Raw genomic sequence first — 24,719 nt, 5'->3', positions numbered from 1 at the left:
TCCTCATTTCAGATTAGTCTGTTAATTGTAAGAATTATGGATTATAAAACTTCTGGAACTTCATGTATTTCATTTCTTTAGGTTGTATAATCAGAAAAATTAATTGGTTTAGTTATTTAAGTCCAAATCTTTTTATTTTTACCATTTGATGATTTATTAAACCTTTAAGCAATCCCCTGTCTGAAACGTTATGCTGTTGTTTTGTTTTATACACTTCACTTCCCAAAAGTATGAGGTTGAAAGTGCTTCCGTTCATATAACCAATTAAATCTGATAGGCTGAGAGTGGTGGCTCATGCCTGTAATCCTAGAACTTTGGCAGTCTGAGGAGGGTGGATCAGGATTTTAAGAACAGGCTGGCAAGTGTGGTGGAATGCTGTCTGTACTAAAAATACAAAAAATTAGCCAGCTGTAGTGCACACTTATCTAATACCAGTTACTCAAGGTGCTGAGGCAGGACAATAGATTGGACCCAGAAGGTGGAGGTTGTAGTAAGCCAAGATGGAGCCACTGCACCCCTGCTTGGGTGACAAAGCTACATCCCATCTCAAAAAAACAAACAAACAAACAAACAAACAAACAAAAAAAACTGATAAAATTCCACCACTCTAGATTATTCCTATTTGTAACAACTTATTACTACACCATGATTTACAACAACCATTGTCAAAACTTTTAAGAAAAAAACAACATGACTACCTCCCAAGACCAAAAACTTACTTTCCACCATTTAAACTAGGAAAATTTAATTTCATTATGTTATGCACTTGAGAAACTTAGCTGGTTCACATTTCATTTAGGTAAAAAAAAGTTTTCATTAGCATTATCCCTCTTCAGTCACAGAATGCTTCAAGTAGAATGTTCTGGATGTCTTAAATTTTAGTATCAACCACATCTAATTATTTCCTTTGTCCTGTACTATTCCTCTAAAAGATAAACATATGGTGAGGCAGAGAGTCTTGTAGTCTTTCTGAAGACTACTCAAACATTGTAAGCTTGTAAGTTTTTAAACAGAAACAGCCTATTTAGAAAACTTGTGCAGCTTGCAAGGGAGACATAACATATGCCTAATTTTGTATCTATTTATGTTCAAAGAAATCAAGGAAAATGTTCAACAAACAATGCAATTTACTCTCTCATTGAATTTGCTTTTAAGCATGTGCAGCTGAGCAAAAACATTAGGCATTTTGCATTACATGTAAAATTTTATTCTGAAAATTTTAATGTAGATATTACATCTAAACAGATAGTTTTCAAATAGCATTAGCAAGTATGAAATTACTTGGAAATAAAATTCCCTTTATTTATTGGAAATAAAATTCCTTTGAATACCTCAAAAAAATTCATGGAGGAAGTTAGTATCTACCTCTCTCCACAAAACATACATGTTTCTTTTAGTAAGACGCAGGTAACAATGCAGAAATAACAGGTCAATTTTCGATTTGCAAACAAGGTTTAGTATGCAATAACTATTATTTGAATACTTGCTTTAATATCTGCTTCAGCCTCTTTTGTCAGATCCACCTTCCCCACCATCTCCTGTAGATGACAAATATCTTGAGCTACCACATGTTTCACAAGGAGCAGGGTGTACCCTATCCAGAGGAGGTAGATTGCTTTGGTCTTTTCTGTCAACGTGCCCACGATCACGGGAATAAAAATCACCACAGCTCCTTGAGTAACTCTCCTGACTTACGCCATATCTATCTCATTTATTGCTATAATTATGGTGGCTTCTTCCACCATAAGACAACAGAGGCACTCGTGCAGATGGTGCACCATGAGAGGTCCCTGCAGGGTTGATAAAATAATATGTTGGACTATATTTAAACATTATTACTGCTATCACTAAAGCATGATTAAGTTAAAGTACTATTTGGAAATATCTACTTTCCTCTGTCTTTGTGGACAGGATATTAATTATGCCTGCAATAATCTGAAGGTTTTATTAGTAAGAAGTGTAAGGGAAGTATTTTGAAGCTTAACAAATTTAATTCTAAAGTAAAAGTTGAGTCACATTTTCTGAACATGAACTGAAGTTCTCACCTTCATATCATTCCCTATGCTTTCTTCTGTTAAGAATACTCAATATTTCAACATGTTATATTTGTCCTTCATAATTTTCCTTAGAATTTCATTAGAATAACGATCTGGTCTATTAAATACAATTCCATAATTTACAAATCCATCCTGGACCCTTACCATATCTCTGAAATGCATCTCTATAAAACTTCCACTTGGACGTTCAGAATGATCTCTAACATCATCTCACCACAGCCATCAAAATCACTAAATTGAAAAAAAAATTCTTAATGTCAGAATGAAGCATTTAAGAATTCTATTTGACAAATCCAGGAAATGTTATAATACCTATATCCTCTAGAGAAATGTTCATCCCGACTAGAATGACCATAATCATGGTATGCATAGTCTCTAGACAGTGGAGCATAATCCCTAGATTCTCAGGAAAGTGGATGATTTCTGTGGGCATAAGTTTAAACAACAAATATTAAATTTTCAACTTCTAGTATCCAAAACATAACTAACTTACAACTTAAACAAAATTAAAAGGCCAAACATCTAAACAGATATTTCTCCAAATAAAATAGGCAAATGCCCAAAAAGCACATGGAACAGATACTCATAATCGGTGATTCAGAAAAAGCATTTCAAATCCAAAGTGAGATACCATACTTCCCACACACACTAGAATGGCAATAAAAAGCAGGAAATAGCAAGTGTTTGAGAGGGTGAAGATAAATTGGAACCTTGATACAATGCTAGTTGGAAGGGAAAATGATGCAGCTACTATGGAGACATGTGGTGTTTCCTCAAGAAAACAAACATAATTATTACAGAACCAAGCAATTCCACTTATATATACACCCAGAATTGAATAAGTGTACTCAAAGAAATACTGGAGCATAGAAATACTGTGGTAGAAACAACCCAAATAAAATAATGGGTTAACCGCTTGTGGAAGGAGTGAAGTGCTATGATGTAAATGAACCTTCAGGACATCATGGAAAAGGAAAGGAGACAGATACAAAAAGTCATGTAGTGTTTGAGCCCATTAACATTAAATGCCCACAACCTGTAAGTTCAGAGGCAGAGCAAAGACTGATGTTTGCCAGTAGCTGAGGGAAGGAAGAAAATGAAAGGGACTGCTTAACTGGTAGCTGGAGTTTTAGTTTGTAGTCATGAAAATGTTTTGGAACTCGATGGAGGTAGCTGCTGCACAACACAGAATGTATTTAATGCCACCTAACTGTTTACCTTATAATCTTTAATTTTATTATGTGAATTTCATCACCATAACAAAAAAATCAACTTCTAAAAATTTTTTTCTTTACCTTTCCTTAATTGCATAACCATCATCTCTTGGTGACATACGGTCATTTCTCCAGGAAGAGATTGGCTCTCTGCATGGAGGACCTCCATAATTCTCTCTTCCACATGATATGGGACCTTTAACATTAAAATGATGAAACAGGGAAAGAACAGCAAATCCGAAATACTATTTTCTCTTCTCTCAAACAACTTTTTAAAATTATTTCTTCTATGACTCCATTTTTCATTCCCTAAATTACTAGAAAGTCATGACACTGTGAATATTTCTTATGGCTTTGGATAATCCCATGGCTACTGCAAGGCCAGTTCTTCTAACAAAGCTGAAGACAGACATTAATTCTTAGGTAAAAGTTCATTTGTAATGGTAAATAACTAGTTAGTTATTATTTTTCTTTTCATATGAATTACTGATGACTACCAACGATACAGGGAAGACATGTAAAACCACCAGACTCTTCACAGATTTTTACGTTTACATACATTGTCCCTTCTCAGCTGAAGAAGGTAAATTTTCCTATGTTGTTCAATCCACCTCACACACACAAATGATGCTACCTTTGAATGATTGGATGCTAAATTTTTACATAAAAGGTCTTCTTTATCTCTAAGTGGTTGGCTCTACCTTAAATGTTGACAAATTGAAATGTACTAGTGAAAACTTTCTAATGATGACCAAGATTTACTTTTACTGCAATAAGCAATCCTGTTAAAGGAGTCATTACGACATTGTTGCTATTTCAAAATAGAAAATGTTCTCCTTTAATATACTCTTTACGTGCTATTCCTTAGAGTTCAGTCTTTCACCTATGATATGTTCACTGGCTAATTTTCCAATGGAAATGTGTTGGCTTATGTATGCTGAAGTCAATAAACATCTAATTTCACCAATACTCTACATATGAAATGTAAAATTGAAAACGGCAGTTTTCAATTTCCTCCATATTAGGGTGGAGGACTAATTAAGAATTTTAATTTGTTCTGCCTAAACTTCTTTGCTAAGAACTTTTATTTACTGTCTTGCTTTCTTCTGTTCTGTCTGCAATCTTAACAATTCTCCTTCTCAAAAATATTACTTCTATTCAATCCTACTGCTCACCTCAGGTTGCTTAGTTCTAAATTCTCTCCTCAAATAATTTCCAGTCTTATGCTAAGGATCTTGTGTTAATGTTTAAACATCCCGGTATAATCTTAATTATTGATTTACATGACCTTATATTTCACACCTCTGCACTTCTGTGATATCCACTTAATTTAAGAATATTGGACTCCTTCATGTCTACCTTTCAAGACTTGATTTTATTTTTAAATAATAGGTAAGCCCAGTGACTCCTTTTCTGCTAAATGCTCTTGTAGTTCTTTTGAATCTTCATAGAAGCAGTAAGAATGCCTTGCACATAAACATTATTGAGGTCTCAGAAGCTGGATGGTCAGGCTCAGCGGCTCACAGTGCGAGCCAGTGTGGAAGGCTGAGACAGCTGGACTGCTGGAGCCCCTGGCTTTTATGTCAGTTTTGACAATGTAGTGACATCCTCTGTCTACAAAAATACAGGAAAAAAAATTAGCTAGGTGTGGTGGTGCATGCCTGTAGTTGCAGCAACTCAGGAGGCTGAAACAGGATAATTGTTTGAGCCCAGGAATTTGAGGCTGTAGTAAGCCATCATTTCACCAATGCACTCTGACCTGGTAAGAGCAAGACTCCAACCCAATGAAGAAACTGAACAAGCAATTTTTCAATTGGCCTGCCAGGGGACCATTACCAAGGGACCTAGGAAATGGAAGAATTCATTAGAGGAAGAAGCCTATCATCAAAGAATACTGCTAGGGACTTTTAGAAAAATTAAGGGGAATTATCTAGCAAACACAGGATTAAGAGGAATGTTGGCCTCACTCTAATCACTTCTTTCAACTGCAGTGAGAAGCTCGAGTATTTCTTCAACATAAATCTGAGTGTACCTAGTGAGATAGAAAGTATAATAAAAGCTATCGATCAGTAATTATGCCCAATGATGTGTCACTTCTGTTTTGTTCAATGAACTTAAATTTAAGAATCCAGTTAAAATAGCTCATTTTTAGTCATACAAAAAATATGGTCTTTTATCAGGTAGCATTTACCTTGGCCTCCCATCCAACTATTGCTTCTTGCCACAGCAGAAGGAGCAGATGTTTCAGGAGGAGGACTTCCACTTCGTGAAGATGGACCTCTTTTAATTGGAATAGCTCCCCTAGAAGAACTCGTGTTGAGATCAAGAGCGTATCCACCATCATCTGTATTTCAAACAAAATCGTTTTAGTTAACTAGCATCACTGTTTCTTGAATGGCTAAGTTTTGTTGTTTTTCTACATATTAAAATGTTACAAATTCACATTTGTTTAAACTAATAAAATTAACATTTCTATATGAAATTAGTACAATTCAAGCAATAAAAGTCTGTTTAGAAAATCTAGAAGGAAACTCAAGAATTATAATATATTGGTGTGAGAGAGAGATGTGGGAAAAATGGGGAGTGAACAGGGAGCAGAAATCTATCAGTAAAATATCTAAGTATAATATACATAAAGAAAAAATATTAAAAAATGATAAATGACTGTTTATATCATTCTATTATGAGGAAAAATTTTCAAAGCATATCAAAAAGATAAACTAAATTCCATTCAAAGAAACTCAAATATTTACAATATCAAAAGGTGACACATCAGGAAAATATATTATCTCTAAAATTTGTTAACATAGTATAGAATTCTTACAATTCCCTTGTGAAACACTAATTTTCAGATTAGACTATGCTAAATTTTAATAATCTTTAAGAATTGCTTATTAAATAATATAAAAATATTTTATATATCTACAAATCTGTAGACATATGCCAATTACTAGGTGGTGTTACAGGTTAGAATACGCACATTCTCATACATGGCAGAGTATTATTGAATCTCACCCTCAAGATCAGTGGAGACAAAATTACCATGAAGCTATGCATCGTAAAATGCAGCAAACACTGCAATTTCAACTTTAAAAACACATCTCCAATTAATTACACATCTGGTCATTAAAACACAAAATTAAAGATCGATTTTTGAAGGTTGGTTAATAGATAATATAAGTTAACCAATAGGTTGATTGATTGATTGATTGATTGAGATGGACTCTTGCCCTATTGCCCAGGTGGGAGTACAATGGCATTATGTCAGCTCACTGCAGCTTCTGCCTCCCAGGTTCCAGTGATTCTCCTGCCTCAGCCTCCCGAGTAGCTAAGATTAGAGGTATGTGCCACCATGCCAAGCTAATTTTTTGTATTTTTAGGACAGACAGTTTGCACCATGGTTGCCAGGCTGGTCTGGAACTCCTGACCTCGTGGTCCACCCGCCCCATACTCCCCAAGTGCTGAGATGACAGGCGTGACCCACCTCGCCCACCCCCATCCAATATATATATATTTTTAAATACATGGTTTGTTTTTCTTTTTTATGTAGAAATTGACCCCTCATTTCTATTGTGTAAATCACTCATAAATACCATTTTCAGTGACTCACCTTCCAGCAAGAAAGATACATACATATCTGTGAAGCAGTGGTGTTTTGTCCTTTCCAGAGTCATAGACTTTTTTTAGAAATTAAAGTTCTACGTTTCTTAAATTCAAAATGCTTTATGGCAGGCCAATGTACAAACTCTCCATATGAAAATTACAAAGCAATAGATTTGCATACATGTTTGCACATGTATACACAAAAAAAACAAATATTGGAAAATCAATCCTAAGTACTGAATTACTTTTTTTCCTGTTGGAAAGTTTTAAATATTCCATTGTATTTTGATAATACAACTGATATGAAGTTCTGGGCCCCAAAGTAGAAAACTCTATGAAGTATAATTAATATAAATGAGTTCTTCAGAAAACCTGTTGAGTACAGGCAATCAGCATTCATAAACTCAATTCAGTTTGAAATTTGTGTTATTTCAATGCAAAGTTATTACAATTTTAAAACAAATTTTAGATATTAGTGCAATCATTCTTATAATACACCTTTAGTACTTAGAAATAATTTTGCTTCTTATCAATAAGTTAATTTTCTTATCAATAAGAAAATTACTTCTTACCAATAAGTAAATTTCCCAAAATAAATAAAATTGCGAAATTTTGATATCTTCAAACTTATTTTCTTTCAGTCCTATGGTTCCATCTTTATATTTTAGAACATTACCCAAGTGTCCTTCATGTGAAGGCAGCCACGCTCTTGTTCCTCCACTACTTCCTCTTGCAGATCTCAGACTTCCTGAAGGGCTTCTGTTTCTTGAAGAAGGTGGTGGTCTCCGCCTACCACCACTTTGAAAAGATGGTTTCTTTGCTTGTTCTACTTTTATTTCTTTTCCATCCAAAGACTAAAAGTATTAAGAGTACTATCAATAACGTTGGCAAGATTAAACCTAAGCACATTTTACAAACATTTCTACATCAACCATAGTTCAATTCTAGATATTTTCTCCCAAAGCAAATTTTTTTTTCTCCTAAAATGAACACGTCTTTCACAATACCAAATTTGAGACATTTACTGAACACACGCCTTCCATTAAGGGATCAAACACAAATTCTATTATTCAAATTCCTTGAAAACTTCTCAATTATTAAAAAAAAAAACACCTCAAACAAAAAACATTAACCCATCACACATTCTATGGAAGAATGTGGCATGTCTTTTTTTTTTTCAATATATCATCCACTTCATCTTTGTATTTGCATCACTGACTTAAAAGTTTCAGTGTCCCAACGAAACTTGTGTCATTTAAAAAAATGAGGTTACTTATTCAAAATGATTAGTCACATTAGTCATATGAGTTGTTTCTTGTTTGATCTGCTAACACTTACGTAAAATATCCCCATATGATTTATAATTCTATGTTTACTCTAGAAACATTTCTGTAAATGTGATCCTTGTTTGATCTCATTAAGGTTTCTTGCCTTATTCATTTCTTATATTGCCTTAGACGTGCCCCTAAAAAATGACTCTTAATATAGTACTTCATGTTGTTTCTCAGAAACGCTTAAATGTGCTAATTAATTTCACAATAACATTTTTCAGTATGATCTTTTCTATAGGCCAAAGTATTTTTGAAAACAGTTCATATAATAAATAACTCTATTTTAAAATTACATGTTTTTTGTTATTTGGGGGAAGATCTTAAATCCCTTACAAGACCTCTTGCAGCCACATCGCCAGTTGTTCCTACCTTGAAACTTCTGCTGTTATTTCTGGGCCCAAAATATTTTCCCCAGATTTGCGCATGGCTGCTTCCTTCCCAGTGTTTCAAAGTCAGTCAAAATTCCTTGAACTGTTAATTGCCCCTGCTAACTCTAAGAACCTCTTTTGTTGGCCGTCTTAACATTTATGTGCATATAACTTCATATTTATGTTTACACAATAAAATATGTGAGATGAAGTAATTCAGAAATAACGTTGGCTGGGCACGGAGGCTCATGCCTGTAATCCTAACACTTTGGGAGGCCAAGGTGGGTGGATCATGAGGTGAAGAGATAGAGATCATCCTGGCCAACTTGGTGAAACCCAGTCTCTACTAAAACTGCAAAAATTAGCTGGGCGTGGTGGCATGCGCCTGTAGTCCCTGCTACTTGGGAGGCTGAGGTGGAGAATTGCTTGAACCCGGGAGGGGGACGTAGCAGTGAGCCGAGATCGTCCCACTGCAATCCAGCCTGGCAACACTGTGAGACTCCATCTTAAAAAACAAAAAAACCAAACAAGCAAAAAATCTATACAAATTACCTGCTCTTGTGCTTGAAAACTAGGGGGGAAAAGGAAATTATCATAGATTACTATACGTAAGTAAAAATTATCTCCACAACTACCACAAATTTACTCTGGGTTTCTACCACAGCTTAAAATACTAATTATAAGAGTGAATAAAAATGTACTTTCTGCTATGTGTCAGCAACTCTAGTAGATGCAACAAAAATAAAAGCAACTAGGAAGCCTTAAATATGCACTGTAGACAATTTAACCATCAATAGATTAATACACAGTACAGTGAGTATAAAATATCTACGATTTGCAACGGGGAAGAAAATAGAAAATTGAAGTTGTTTTTGAAGGATGAATTGTTATTTCTGAGACATACATAGGAAAGAATAATTGTCAATAAGTCCAAAAAAGCATTTTAGGGGTAGCATAAAGAGTGACAGGAGCTAAAAACAGATTTGGATAATGTTATAAAGCAGAAAGACAGATTTGGATAATGTTAGAAAGCAGAAAAGCTCTAAAGGGCCCAGAATGGAATGATCTTGACTAGAATGTAAAGGAATTCAATAGTTAATAGAATTACATAAAATTTTAAAGCTTTAGTAAACACACAATCCCTAGATTTAAGACTCAATTGGACAAGAGACCATTGGTTTGATCAAAACACGTTCTCAAACACATTGGGAAAATGAGCAATTAGGTATTCATGTTACATAAATCACTCTGGTGACAGGAAAAAAACATCCTTAGGAGAAAAGAGCAAGGATGGGGCAAAAAATGCCAGTTACTTCTTCTGTTGTCCAACTTCAATGTTCTGATATTGTTTTCTATTTTCAAGTACTTAACACATCCTTAAATGTAAAGGTCTTATTTAAATGTACTTTCTCAAGAATATATTTGCAGAAAATGGGAGAGAATCTTTCCTTCCTGTGAGTCTGTCTAGATGTCTATCCACAGTTTGTATATGCTATAGAAGTATTTCCATGAATTGGAAGTAATTCCATTGATAGCATTTTAAAAATGTTGACTTAGTCCTTTCATTTAGAGGAGGGTTCCTTCTAGGTTTTAATGCTCTTGGAAACCTTTGAAAATCTATTTACACCCATATTGAAATATAAAAATAGAAAAAAGTTACCATATATTAATTTATGTAATGTTAATTGCAGTACCCTTCCAAATACACTTGCATGTGTATGGCACAAAGAAGACGATGGCTAAAGCATTTTGGTCCATATGGCATTCTACTATCTTCAACACTTTAGTAATACTAAAAAGACCTAGAAATACTGTTAACTGAAAACCAGAGTTAGAGTATTATTAATAAGGGACTCTTACCTTTCCATTCATATCTCTGGCAGCATTCTTAGCATCTGCAGCATTCTCAAAAATAATGACCACAAAATCTCTGGACTTACTGGTTCGACCTTTTATCAAAGGAACTAAGATACATAAAAACATTTTATATTTATAGAATGGACTCACCAAGGTACTAACCATCTGAAAGTTACATCAAAAAATAACTGCATTTCACATCACTACTATGATTCTTAATACTAAGTCACCCCTATAGTCAGCCTATTTTATTCCAGTTTGTTCCCTAACTCCATAACACATTTACTTTTCCTCATTTTCCTTTCTAAGCAGTAAGTGATTCTTACCCTTCACCTGCTGCTATGAGAATTTTCCAAATATCAGATAGATACTTCAAAATAAGAGTTTACAAATCACAAGGTGTTTTAATGTATGTATACAATGAACTTTGAAAAATACATACTTTAAAATACATATATAACCTACATATTTTAAATAACATATTGAAATATACATACAAAAATACACACAAACAGAGACACGCACACACACAAAACACATGGCTTTAAGAGTTACCTTCCAAAAGGGGACCATGTTTTGCAAATACTTCTTTAAGCACCTTTTCATTGGCTTCTCTATTGAGGCCACCAATGAAAAGCTTGCCATGACAATCTGCTTCTACCATTGTGCTGTAAATGGTTAAAAAAAAACTATATTAGATAAAAATAAACAAACTAAAAAGATAAAATTTTATTACATACTGTGTTGAAAATTCAAGTAAAAGTCCCTTCCAGAGGCTAACATCTTTTTAGTATTTCTTAGTTTAAATATGTAAAATTCATAGCATACAGAGCAAAAGGGGCACTGACTTCATGGACAAATGCTGCATTTTACTATGTAGGTGACAAAATCTAATTTCTAAAAATTAGATAAGAAAAGCTACTGTAATTTTCCTAAGTTGCAATATGAAGGATGCTCCCAGTTAAATAATTTTATTTGAAAACTATATATTTATGAGGTATGGTGTGATGTTTTGTGTATTTTTTTTTTCTTGAGATGTATATCTCCTGTTGCTAAAGGGCACTGCTCACTACAGCCTCCTCCACCCAGACTCAACTGATCCTCCCACGTTTTACCTTCCCAAGTAGCTGGCTGGGCAATTTGTGTGTGTGTGTGTTTTGTTTGTTTGTTTGTTTGTTTTTAAATAGACATGGTTTTCCTTATATTGCCCAAACTGGTCTCCAACTCCTGGGCTCCAGCAGTCCACTGGCCTGGGACTACCAAAATGATGGGATTTCAAGTGTGAACCACCACACCCAGCGTGATATTTGTATGAAAGATTAAATCAAGCTAATTAAAATGTTCTAGGGGGAGATCATTTTAAGTATTTTACCATCTTTTAGTGATTTGAAATATATAATAGATCAAGGATCCCCAAACACTGGCCTTCACACCGTACCTGTCTGTGGCCTGAATGTAATGCCTGAGGATAACCTGTAATACCTGTCTGTGGAGAATGTAACGCCTGAGGATGACCTGATGTGGCACAGTTTCATCCGGAAACCTCCCTAGCCGCCCCCCACCCCTCCTGCCCCACCCTGTCCCGGTGACAGCCCCACTGCCCCACCTGCCCCCTCTCACACCTCTTCCACCAGAAGCCCCGCCCCACCACGTGCCCCTCGGGGCCCTGCCGCCAGCCCGTACCCCTAAACGTGTCCATCTCACTGCCTTCTTCCGCTGGGCAACACTTGTCTGAGGAAAAATTGTCTTCCACCAACCGGTCCCTGGTGCGAAAATGGCAATAGAGTAAAGGAGCCCATTATGTTATTCAGGCTGGTCTCCAACTCCTGACCTCAAGCCATCCTCCTACCTGCACTTCCCAAAATGCTAGGATTACAAAAGTAAGTCAGTGTGTGAAGATAGTAGAATAACAAGCAGATTTATTTTGTTTTCGTTTAAGTCTATCCAACTCCATTTAACTCCATTACACCCACTTATTCGGTTTAAATTACTTAGGTGCCACAGATACATGAAACATGTTTCAAATACTGTCATACAAGAAAGGAGACAATTACAGGCTTTACAGAGGCAAATTTAAACCGAGGTTATTTATGGCCCCAGACTTCTACATACACTAAAATACGTCAATATTTGATAATTCCCCCCAAGCAAATCACATATGTGACATGTGCTGACTAAAGTACGGGTTTTTAATCGCAGTGGTTAAGTATATTGCCTGTATTTTGAATTATGATGACATTCACAGAGAAAAACTGCTTTAATAAAAAGTGCCCATGAAAACAATGGCGCCTTAGCACCATCTCCCAGAACTTGCCCACATGTCAGATATGTCCGACAGTTAAAGGTAGAATCTTCAAGAAAAATCAAAGAGTTTAACAAAAATGAGTTTCTTTAGAGCACTAAGGAGTTCTCTCCCCACTGTCTCCTCCCATAATTCAAGCCCACATATAGAAAGCCCATTCGCTTTGCTTTCTAGTCTTGCTGAGAGACCAACCTGTCCAGAGAAACAGAAAATACAGGTGCTTTTCAGTAGGACAAACAGCCTCAGGGTCTCCCGTCACTCAGGTCGTATGCATCCGGCTTCGGGACACCACAGGGCCAACTGCAGGAAAGACCCCTGCAGCTGGCCTGAGTGGGAAGCCATGCCCGGAAATCACGCCTACCTCCAGCCAATAATTGGCATCTGCCAATTATTGCAAGAGCGGTAGGCATCTCCTGAGGAGCCCCTCCCCTGGGTGGCCTGCAGCTCCATCCTCCCGCGGTAATCCTCCTCTGAGAAGATGCTTGTGCAAGGTGGTGGTGGGTTCAGGCACACGCGGACTGTGAGCCCTTTGGAATTGTGACATGGAAGACCTATACCCTAACTGGCATCCTGAGTGCCGCAAGCCATTGACTCACAGGGAACACATGAAACATCTCACTTCATTAGGCAGGCTAGGCTGATGGCACTGAATATTGGAGATCCAGAGGCAAGAGAGAGGGTCTAGTCCTGCCTGCTGGGGCAAGGGCAGCGGCGGTGGTTTTCGGGGAGTGGGGCCGAGGGGGCATCTGGGAGGAAAGTCATCTGGCACCTTCCTGGGGTGGAATTCGTCAGCACCGGAATTCAAAACCCCGCAAGGACTCTTTCAGATCTAGGGAAATACAGACTCCAAGTTCCATGCATCCTCCCTAGGATGTTGCACTCCCAGGGGTATTCCAAAGGATCTCTTGTCCTATGCCCTGGGCACACCAGAGACAAGCTGCCGTGGTCGCCCATCCAATGACCTGTGTTCACTGCCTTGGTGGCGCAGAGGCTGCTGTGAGCGCAGCACCCACCGGCCGCGGTGCCTGCTAGCGGGGCTCTGGAAGTCCAGGGCCTCTGCCTATGGCTCCTGTATGCAGCTAACCATGCAGGGAATCTGGACCTCATGGTGACTGCGGCAGACTGTGGGCCCTGAGGGACTCCCCAGGAATCCTGGGTCCACGTAGGTGTGAGACCGTGATTCTCAGCTAGGCGAGGCCCCCGGGCCTCTCGAGGAGCGGCCCCCAGAGTCTAGGGGTGCCAGGGGCATGGGGTGGGCGGCTCAGACCTTGGTCTGTGGGAGCCCTAGGAGGGCACCGTGTTAAGTCTGGAGGCTCTGCGGGAGAGGGCAGCCTGGGGGGAAGAGGCGTGCTCCTGGTGGATGACATCATGACAGAAGTGGAAGTGGTGGCCAAGGAGGAGGCCGACGTGGAGCAGCAGCAGGAGGACCACTGGGCAGAGCCGGGCCCTGGCCCCAGTATGCCCCGGCCCGCAACGGACTCGCTGGAGGTCCATCATTTGCAGCTGGGCTCTGTAAATGCCTCAAGCCACAGGGCATCCCCGGTTTCCGAACCAGAACCATGTCTTTGCAGCTGCCAATTCGGGATGGCTGGCAGCAGGGGGTGGGCGCTAGGTCCCAGGAGCAGGGTTGCGGGGAGCCAGCTGGTAGGCACTGGAGGTCATCCAGGAGTCAGGGGATGAGGAACAATGAAGGGAGCAGAGGCCAGACTTCTGCAGATAGGAGGGCAGCTTGCTTGCAGTTGCCCTGAGAGCACGTAGAGTAGGGACAGGAAGCAAAGCACTGCACTCACAAGAGAGAATAGGAGCGCAAAGGACCCTTTATGCACTGCAGAAAGTCGAAGGGTACATTTCCCTGGGAAAGTCCCTGGAGGAAGGGGAGTCTGTATGCCCATGCCAGCCATGGAACTACCCCTACTCCCTGTGCCTGTGTCCAGCAGGCTTACCCCAGAAACACATGGTGCTCAAGACTTGGGCCCACATATGGACCAGGGTCGCAAATGATGAAGTCCTGCTGAGCTACATGATGGATTTGCAGGTTAGGCTGCTGAGCCTGAATCTGTGGGAGTGGTCCAGTGCCTGGGTGAGGTTGAGGTCCCCCTGGGGCCCAGGGGTTTCTAAGCAGGACAGCTGAGAAGGGGAAACACATGCTTCACTCCAGCTAGCAGGTCACTTCAGTCCAGCTACATGAAATGGTCCTTTGAGTCCATCCTGTTTCTCCTTCTTGACCAGGTAGATGGAGGAACTCAGCCACCCCAGGTACTGGCATCAGGATGAAGGTTTCCTTTTGTCACAGCCTTTACTTCCACAATAAAGTGATCATTCAGGAGTACTGCGTTGGCATCCTCGGTGAGGAGTGCCTCCCAGCAAGGTAGGGGAGGTTGTGTGTGGGAGGGTATGTCTGGCATGAACCTTCCTGATTCCTATCCCTCCAAGAAACAGGGTATCTCATTCCACTGCAGTCCAGTGGTTGTGGGATCATGAAGGTCAAGCCTCCAGCTGCAGGCAGTACACCTACATCTGACCTTCTTCAGCTGGTTGGTTGCCCCTGGCTACCCAGGTCCCGGCAGGATTGCTGAGATGGGTGCCACGGTGGGGCATCATGGGAAAAAACTTGCCGGTCATTCCTTGGCCTCTGGGGAACTGGCTTTGAGCCATGACCTGACCTGTCCTGTACCCCCTTCTTCAGTCCCTCAGATCATCAGCCAGGGCCTGTGGCTCAATCCCCTTCAGTACTCCCCGAGGGAGGGAGGCCATTAGAGAGGGAACAGAGAGGAGGTCAGGTTAGGAGAACCCAAGCTTCAGGGAAGAGACTGCAGTGAGCAATCCCAGGCCATCCATGGGCTGAAGGAGAAACGGACTTCAGGGAACTGCAACACTCACGTTTCAGGATTAGGGCACCTTAAGTCACCTGAGAGGCATAAGTGTCTAAGGTCAGTGGGTGAGAAGCAAGTCTCAAGGGATAACTTGCTCAACATCTCTAGCTGGCTCCCTTCCCCACCCTGAGGCTGATTAACACTTGGGGCTCAGTTTGGGCTCAACCGGGGCCCTCTCACCCTCCATGCAGATGTCCCCCCAAGGCCTGTCTAGGTCTGCGTCCTCCCAGAATGGCTCTCCCAGGCCCATCATTTTCCGTTACGATGAACCCAGGCTCCCCTGACATGATTTCTCCTTTCTGCCATCTTCACTCACACTTCCCTGCTACCCAGACAAGAGAGGCCACTACACAGAGAATCTGGAGGACCACATTGGGCTCAGAGGAGGAAATGTGAAGAGACTGCAGAATGGCTGACTCCTCTGGTATGTGCCCAGGGAGGGAAACTGGCCGGGAATTAAGACCCACTTGGGTACTGGTGTGGACACCCAGTGTTGCTTATCATGATGAAGACCTGCTTTGTCGCATCACCTAATATTAATATGGAGGTTATTTTCTTAGAATAGTGAAACAAAGAGTATGAAGAAATAGTGTTTGTTCAGATTTGTATGGAAATACTGCAGACACATCCATTTTCTGTTGCAATTCTTATGTGAGACTTGAAGTGCTTACTGAGTTTTAAGATAGATTTTGATTGTTCTGCTCCTGCAAATTTTATGATCATTTTTGCAATATAGAGACATAGAATCCAGAAAATTTTTAAGTGACTTTCAGCTTCTTTTAGAGTACATACTTATAAATTTTGATTTTTTTTCCCCTTGTGGTTCTCTTCAGTATATTATTTGTACTTTATATGCAAGGTGATACATTTGTTTTTTTTTAATTTGCCTCTTGTGCAACCTTTGTTGAAAGGACATTTTTGTTCCTGTTAGATATGTGAGTTTGCCTGTGAGCTCTTTTTCTAGTACAGATTTTTTTTTCCGTTTTTTTAGATTTGTGTGTGTGTGTATGTGTGTGTGTGTGTTGAGACAGAGTCTGGCTCTGTAACCCAGGCAGGAGGGAAGTGGCATGATCTCAGCTCACCTCAACTTTAGCCTCCCAGCTTCAAGCGATTCCGCTGCCTCAGCCTTCCCAAGGAGGTGTGATTACAGGCGCACGCCACAATGTCCAGCTGATTTTTGTATTTTTAGTTGACATGAGGTTTCACCATATTTGCCACGCTGGTCTCAAACTCCTGACCTCAAGCGATCTGCCCGCCTTGGCCTCTTAAACGCTGGGCTTACAGGTGCAAGCCATGATGCCCGGCCTCATTTGTTTGTTTATGTATTTTAACCCTTGTTGTATTGTCTTCGTGAACATGTATTTTAGAGTTATTGAAATAATATGCTTTATTTATTTACTCAATACTTAAGTAGGATTTTAAAAGCAATGTTTTCATTCACTAAATACAGTATTGTGAATAGGTTAAACCTTGTTTAGTATTGTCATTTTCTTTTTCAGAAATTCTTCAAGAACTCTGATACTGTTTTTCCCCCACCTGAGGAGAATATGTAGATAGTTACAAAAAACTGTGTGAGTTAGTTGGGATGAAAATATAATTTGAAAGACTAATATTCACAAATACAATTCCACATTTGTATTTCGCATCATTTTGAAAATTTTTTTTGCTGATAAATAAAATCCTGCATTCACGTTCATGTTAAATATGAACTTTTGAATCATTTTCAAGAATGAAAACAATCCAAGACCATGCATTAGTTCAGGAAGTAGTAGAAAGCAGTTATTATGAAGAAAAGCCATATTTATTGAAGATATATTTAGATAGATTTTGGAAGGCTAAGTCAAAATTTTCCTTGTTGATGCTCTGGCATTTTATCATACTGTGACCAGACTGTGGCATCAGTAGTTATAGTCACTAGGCTACCAAAGTCCTTGGGCTGCAGTAATTATTATTGAGGAAAGTGGCAGTGTGGTTGGCTGTTTAAGGAGACTAGAGGAGTTCGGAGTTTCTACCCAAGGCACAAGGGCCTGGTTTATTGAGTGACCTTCTTTTGCTGAAGTAGATAATATCCAGGAAAAATGTGGACTCACTGTAGTAGCTAGGGCTTTGAGACTGGTGAAGCCTATTTGTCTCCAACTGCCATTGTCAGATACTGGTCTGCACATAAATGCTTTTTGTAGGCTCACTGACTCCTGTAAATTCCAACATAGAATTTGGATTTAAATCCCTATTCCAAATTATTAATCATAGATTTAATAAGTAGATATTAAAACATGTATTCAGAAGAAAAGGAGACATCAGATAAGTGCATAATAAATCATCCTGATCAAATACCTTCAAAAATATTACTACAAAAAATCACTGAAGATTAAATGTTAAAAAGTTATTTTAATTGGGGAAATAGAAAAAGGTGAGACTCGTTTTAAACTCTGAGGTGTAAAGATACTATTATTAGAATAAGAGAATAATATAGAATGTCTGATTTGTGTGTACAGCAGCATAATAGCTATACAGTATGGCTAGAGATTGAAATCGTATGTAAGAAAACTCAGAGATTAAAAACAGATTTTTTTAGAGACTTTGTTCTGTAATTAAAGAATTTTAAAATGGTTTCCTACTGATCAATGATTCACTTATATTTATCATTTAGGCATATGCAGTATGCCCCTTTGTATAGGAACAAAGTTATAGTTTCTATCATGTAGTAAGAAAAAAAATTGATGGTGTACCACAATTTCATCAGAGTTTTTGTCCTGAGTAATGAAGCAAACAATGGAACTGCCTATGTCAGGGTACAGGTGGGCACAGCTGGAGGCTTTCGTCACTTGCGCCTAACATTTCTGGATTGTCATTGGTCCCTCCTAGAAAGACAAATGGACTATATCCTTAAGAATATATGTTAAATTTAAACCCTGAATATTAAGATAAGACTACGATTTGTCTCATCACTTCTGTCTCGTCATTACTTTAAACTTGTATCTATAACTTTTACACAGAAATTCAGTTCATTTCATCACCATTAACATTTTACATCACACAATTTTTCTATTTCATTATCTTTTTGGTCACTTTCCTTTTCCTTTTTAAGGTAGAGTTTCGCTCTGTCACCCAGGCTGGAGTACAGCGGCCTGATCTCAGCTCACTGCAACCTCTGCCTCCAGGATTCAAGCAGTTCTCCTGCATCAGTCTCTTGAGTAGCTGGGATTGCAGGCACACACCACAACTCCTGGCTAATTTTGTATTTTTAATAGAGATGGTGTTTCCCCATGATGGTCAGATTGGTCTTGAACACCTGACCTCAGGTGATCTACCACCTCAGCCTCTCAAAGTGCTGGGATTACATGCGTGAGCCACCATGTCTGGCCTTTTTTTGTTTGTTTTTTTGTTTGAGACAAGTTCTTCTTAGGTCACCCAGGCTGGAGTGCATTGGCACAATCTTCACTTACTGCAGCCTCGACCTCTGGGCTCAAGCTATCGTCCTGCCTCAGCCTCCCACATAGCTGGGACTACCTGTGTGCAACATCAACCAGGCTTTGTTTTTGTTTACGTGTTTAGTGATGAAGTCCTGCTATATTGCTCAAGCTGGTATCAAATTCCTGGACTCAAAGTGTCCTCTTAGTTTAAGCTCCCACATTGCTGGAATTACCGGGGTGAGTCAATGAAGACAGACTTGTCACTATTTAAAAACATTTTAAATTCTACTCTGCAAAATTAACAAGTCAATTTTTACTTTTGAAATTCAAAATTCCAAGTCAAGTTAAGCTACATTTTCATAAAGAAGTAAAAATGAAACAAAACAATACAAAACCCTTCTTTTTCCTTTGTACCGAAGTGAGAAAAGAGTTGGGAAGGAAATCATCTCTACCTTGCTTTACAAATCTGGACTGTACAGAGAAAGTTCCTCATATAATTTTTGTTAGATCTAAAATCCTGTGAAGTCATCATCAGAACCATCATCTTATAAAACAAAAACAAATCTCCTAGTGGGTCTCTGATGTGGATTAAATATCTTATAATTAATGATGTATACAAATGTGATTACACTTATGCCTTGAATCATAATATTAAAAATATGAACCTCATTTTTTTAGAACTACTACGCTAATAAGAAAAATAACCACTGACCTGGTGTAACAATTTGTGGCCTAGAGAGCTAGCATTCTGAACTATTCAGGTTCCTCAGATAGCCCAAGAGTGATAAGAGCCAAATGGGAGTCTGACATCGTGGAGGAGTAGCAATTCCAGAATATTTCTTGCTGCCTCAGTCACCAACCAGAATCTGTCATGCAGTAGAATGGTAGACACCTTCACAACTCTCAGTGGTGCCTCAGGGTGCCTCAGGCCCAGTATCACAGCAGTGTCTTCAGGATTCCTGAGTGCATAGGCAAAGATTTAACACAGTGCAATCATTAGAAAACCTGAACGTTAAACCTACATCAGGCTTTCCAGAATATTGCTTTTGTCATGATACACAAGGTTCCTAGCTCATCTTCATTGAAATCAGAAATCTATGAATAAAGAGTCCACAGACAATGGGGTTGCGAGGAGATAACTAACAGAGGTACTAATAAGCCAAACACAGTGAGGCAATTTCTTTTTAGCCTAAAACAAAAAAGTTATTGTATAAGTGATATGGTCATGCATTATAGAAGTGAATTTGGACAGATAAACTTCCAGCAATGTAATTTTGGGATAATGAATTATAGGACATGAGAAGAGGCAGGCACAAACTTACATGTTCCTGACACAGTGGGCAGCTGTGAGAATCCAAGAGCTGCCAACTATGGAACCACTGCAGATCTGACTGCCACAGATGATGATGACAGCCTTCCAAGGCATGGCATATCGCAGATAAATCTGATCTGCCAAAGCCAAGGGGAAAATTCACACAATTAATTTGAGTAGAATTGCCACATGTAGACCATTTAAAAAAAAATTTAGATCCCTCCTATTTCTGCTAACCAGGTCAGCATTGTTAAATATGACTAGCAAACACAAACTTCTACCTCTTTTCTGTTTTTCCTTTGTTTTTGTTTTTACATTTTTCTGAAAAAAAAAGTTTTCCTCTTACTATTTTTCTAAGTTCCCAGTTTCTTTATGTCCTAACTTAAATTTCTTCAGTCAAAGTACTGGGAGTCATTCCAGCTTTCTCCCCATTGCAACCTTTATATAGCTATGATTTTAGCTACTTAAAAGTTATCAAAGTAGATGGGCAACAAAAAATTATTTGATTTGGAGATATTAGATAAACAAGGAAAAATTTGGAGATAAGGCTCCTGTCTCTAAATTGGAGGGGGCTTATCTTCCTGAACTTACAATCTTAGTGTGATATCAGAATGACAGTTTAAATAGAACATTCAAGTTTTGGGTTAAGGAAATAGCTCATATTTTAAAAAACATTTGAGAGTTTCTCAGAAAACTGAGTTGAAGCAATGCTGGTTAATGCATATATAGATATAAAAACGATGAAGATAGGCTCTCTCTAGAAGAAGTGAGGAAATATAGATGAAATTAGAAGCATAACTATGATCTTAAGTGTAGTTGTCTTTGAATCAGACTTTGCAGAATGTGAGCAAATAATTGTGGCCTCCTTTGTGTTTTAATGTGTTATTCACTGTAGCTATGACAATAGGTGTTAGCTATAATATAGCTGTGGTTAAGTGCACATTTAGTACATGACACCAAAAGAGATCCCTCAGTTTCTAAGGAAATAAGTGGAAGTACAGTAATGTGAAATAGCCATTGCTAATATTGTGATAGGTTTTCTGATAGCCAAGGGAAGGAGGAAACTGATAATCACAATGTAATACAGTCTAGTACACCAGCACCTAAAACACATTACTTACCAACTGCTATGCTGTTTCCAAACATCATAATGTCTTTAACTTAAAATATATTCAATTCAAAATAATTCTATTACACATGTAAGATACTGTGTGGTAGAAATGACTTTGTGTTAGGAGAGTGTGTCTTAATGTTAGTCCTATTCATCTTTTGCCATAAGAACTTGAACAATCCATTCTACTTATCTAGTATAAGAGTAAGCAATTAACGTAACTATAGTAATCATGTTTCATGACCTGTATTATACAGTAATCTATATCATACAGGGATACAATGGAAATTGAATCATAGATCAAGTGTGAAATACCTTTGTAAACCACAAGAAAAATAATTTCTGTGATTTGGTAGATAAAAAACTCATATATTTTTCAGGAAGAGCTTTCTTTCCTCTCTGCTTCCCTCTCTTCTTTTCTAATTCCATTCTCTTCTTCCTTTATTACCTCTACCAAGTTTTTGAGCCTTACTCTGAGGCTGTGGCAGAGAGAAGTGTGGCCAAATAGAAGCAGGGGTGGAGGTAAAAGCTGAAGCATTTGTAGAGGTAGAGACTGAATGGGACATAGAAGCAGAGGTAGTCATGGGCCCTTGCTTGTACCAGGGAGCATAGCTAGACTGTGTCACTCCCTGGAGTCAGAAAAGGAAAGGGTGCACTTGACCGAAGACTTAGGGCTTTGTGCAATGGTCCTCAAAGTGACTCAAGATTCCCACTTGCACCCAAGTGTCCTTTTGCTGTAGATGGCATACGAAAGGTGCTCCCAAGTCACCTTGCAAGAAACAAGAGACAAGATATCAAACAATATTTTAAAGGAGGGCCAGAAGTAACTTTTGGTTTTCAAGATATTCCTCTTTCTCCCTGATATTTATACCCCATGAATTTGTCACCTGACAGTCAGCCTCCCACATGGCTTTCTTGGCCTCCACCCAGAAAGTGAGTTCATTCAGCTTGAGCCAAAATTGGGCACAAGTGCTGACTTGTAGGATGCTCAGGTGCCGTTTTTGCACAATTCCAGGACTTTCTGATAGAAAACAGAGAAGAGGTATTGTGTTTGTCTTCAAATTTTAGCCCACATTAGAGGGAGAAGTATGGTGAAGGGAAAGACAAATCATTTATTATTCATGAGAGGATACTATTCTCTTCCTAAATATGCTTCTCTTTCATTCCAGTGTCTTCTTCTTTACTCACCCCCTCATAAGGGACCAACTACGTAGCCAACAGTCATATAGTTGTATATTTTCTCTTGTTCCAGACATTGCTCCAGGCGTATAGGAAGGAACCTGGGTTGAAAATGTAGTGGTTGCTTCAGGAAGATCAACCCAGGTCCTAGAGGTCCTTTGGGACCTAAATAGGGCATGGCATGCTCAAAGGTGACAATCTCAGCTTGGGCAGGATCCTGGAGGTCAATAAGCCCCACTCGGACCACAGCCAGGGCTTCTGCATTTTTTCTGGGGAAAAAAAAATCGAGGAAAAAATCTTATTATTTCCACATTTCAGTGTGAAAAAATCCTGGAGTTCACGTGAATCACATGAAGTCCAGGTAAGCACTCAGTTGCAAATAGTACTTTAGAAACTATTTTCAAAGATCATTTGAGACCAATTGGTCAACATGATGAGAATTTTTCCTTACCAACAGCAAGAACAACAACAACAAAATTATCCAGATGCAGTAGCGTGTGCCTGCGGTCCCAGGTACTCAGATGGCTGAGGTGGGAGCATCCCTTAATATTGGGAGTTTGAGGCTAATGTGAGTCACACCACTGCATTTTAGCCTGGACAATAGAGGGAGAGTCTCTTTCTCTCTCTCTCTCTCTCTCTCTCTCTCTGTCTCTGTCTCTCTCTCTTTCCCTATCTCTGTCTCACACACACAAACAAAAATAAATAAATAAATAGAAAAGAAACATATTCAGTAACAATCTCAATGTTTTACTTGCTTTATAATGATATCATAATCTTGAAATGAATTGCTCAGACTTACATAAAATTGACACATCTAGCTGTGCTAATGATCCACTGTTCATGTAGTATGGAGCCAGCACAAAAATGGGAGAAAAACATTTGTGCAGAAATCACCCAAGAGATTTCACCAATTTCTGCCTCCCAGGAGTTAGGACAGACAGGGATAATGCCAGGGCATAATCCACACTCTGCAGAGGAACCCACACATGGTATAGAGTGATTAGTGTTACTACCCTTCCTTTTCTAAAATCTAAATTTAGACTTTTAGAAAAATGCTTGGAAATTCATTATCTTCAATTCTGAGAAAATACATAGAAATATACATTATTCATCCCACAATGTTAAATATAGTACAGAGGTTATCTTCATACTTCCCCTTCTAACAATAAAGCGTATATATATATATATATATATATATATATACACACACACATATATACACACACACAGTTACATATATACTACATATATACACATATATACTATATAGATGCTATATATAAATATATGTATATATAGTTTATATATGTAGTATATTATTATTTATATCTGATACTAGTATCCAAGATGTTATACTATTATCCAATAGTGTGTGTATATATGTATATACCTCAAGTGAAAATAATAAAACCTTTCTAAGGAGTAAGGCTATCTTTAAAATACTGCTCTCTGAATAGAATTGTGTTCATAACACATAGCTCATACATCCTGTTTGGCAAAAAAAAAAAAAAAAAAAAAAAGATATTCTCTCAATATTTACACATCTCTGCTGATTCACACAATAACCTAAATTTTGGTTTTGCAACGGTCTGAGAACATAACCTCTGTTGCTACAAACTCTGGTTTTAGGGTTCAACAAGAGTCTTCATACCAAGTACATTAACTCAAATATCTGACTCAACTAAAGCTGCCTGTGGTTTCATGGGAAATAACAGCTGTCCTGAAGAGCCAGAAAGCCTGGAAACTTTCTTTCCAAATCACAGCTAGTTGACACTCATCCAGGGAAACATTGAGTTCTGAATGCCTAAGAGGTTGTTGTCCAGGCTTGGGTCCAGACTGACACCCAGGCATCAGGAGAGGTTGTTTTGTTAAAAGTGCGGCTGGAGCAGTATGCAAGGATGAAAAAGAATGAGAAAGAATTGACTCTTTAGTAAATGCTGAGGGAAATATATTCTGAGGAGGATTAGCAAAAGAGCCTATGGATAGCAGAATAGGAGAGGAGACCAGAGGAGAAATACCTGAGCAAGATGGGAAATACAGAATGAAGGGAAAGTACAAGAAGAAAAGACAGAACAAGAAGGGGTCAGTGTACGTACAGA

General features: G+C 38.7%; 1 pseudogene; it reads right to left on the bottom strand.

The window, feature by feature from the left end:
• Positions 1-1,691: 1,691 nt before the first annotated feature.
• Positions 1,692-11,094, bottom strand: LOC473903 (RNA-binding motif protein, Y chromosome, family 1 member A1-like; annotated as a pseudogene).
• Positions 11,095-24,719: the final 13,625 nt, after the last annotated feature.

The sequence above is a fragment of the Pan troglodytes genome, chromosome Y (genome assembly GCF_028858775.2).
Source record: "Pan troglodytes isolate AG18354 chromosome Y, NHGRI_mPanTro3-v2.0_pri, whole genome shotgun sequence".
NCBI lineage: Eukaryota > Metazoa > Chordata > Mammalia > Primates > Hominidae > Pan > Pan troglodytes.
Note: the sequence above shows the minus strand (reverse complement) of the source record. Positions and strands in the feature narration are given on the sequence as shown.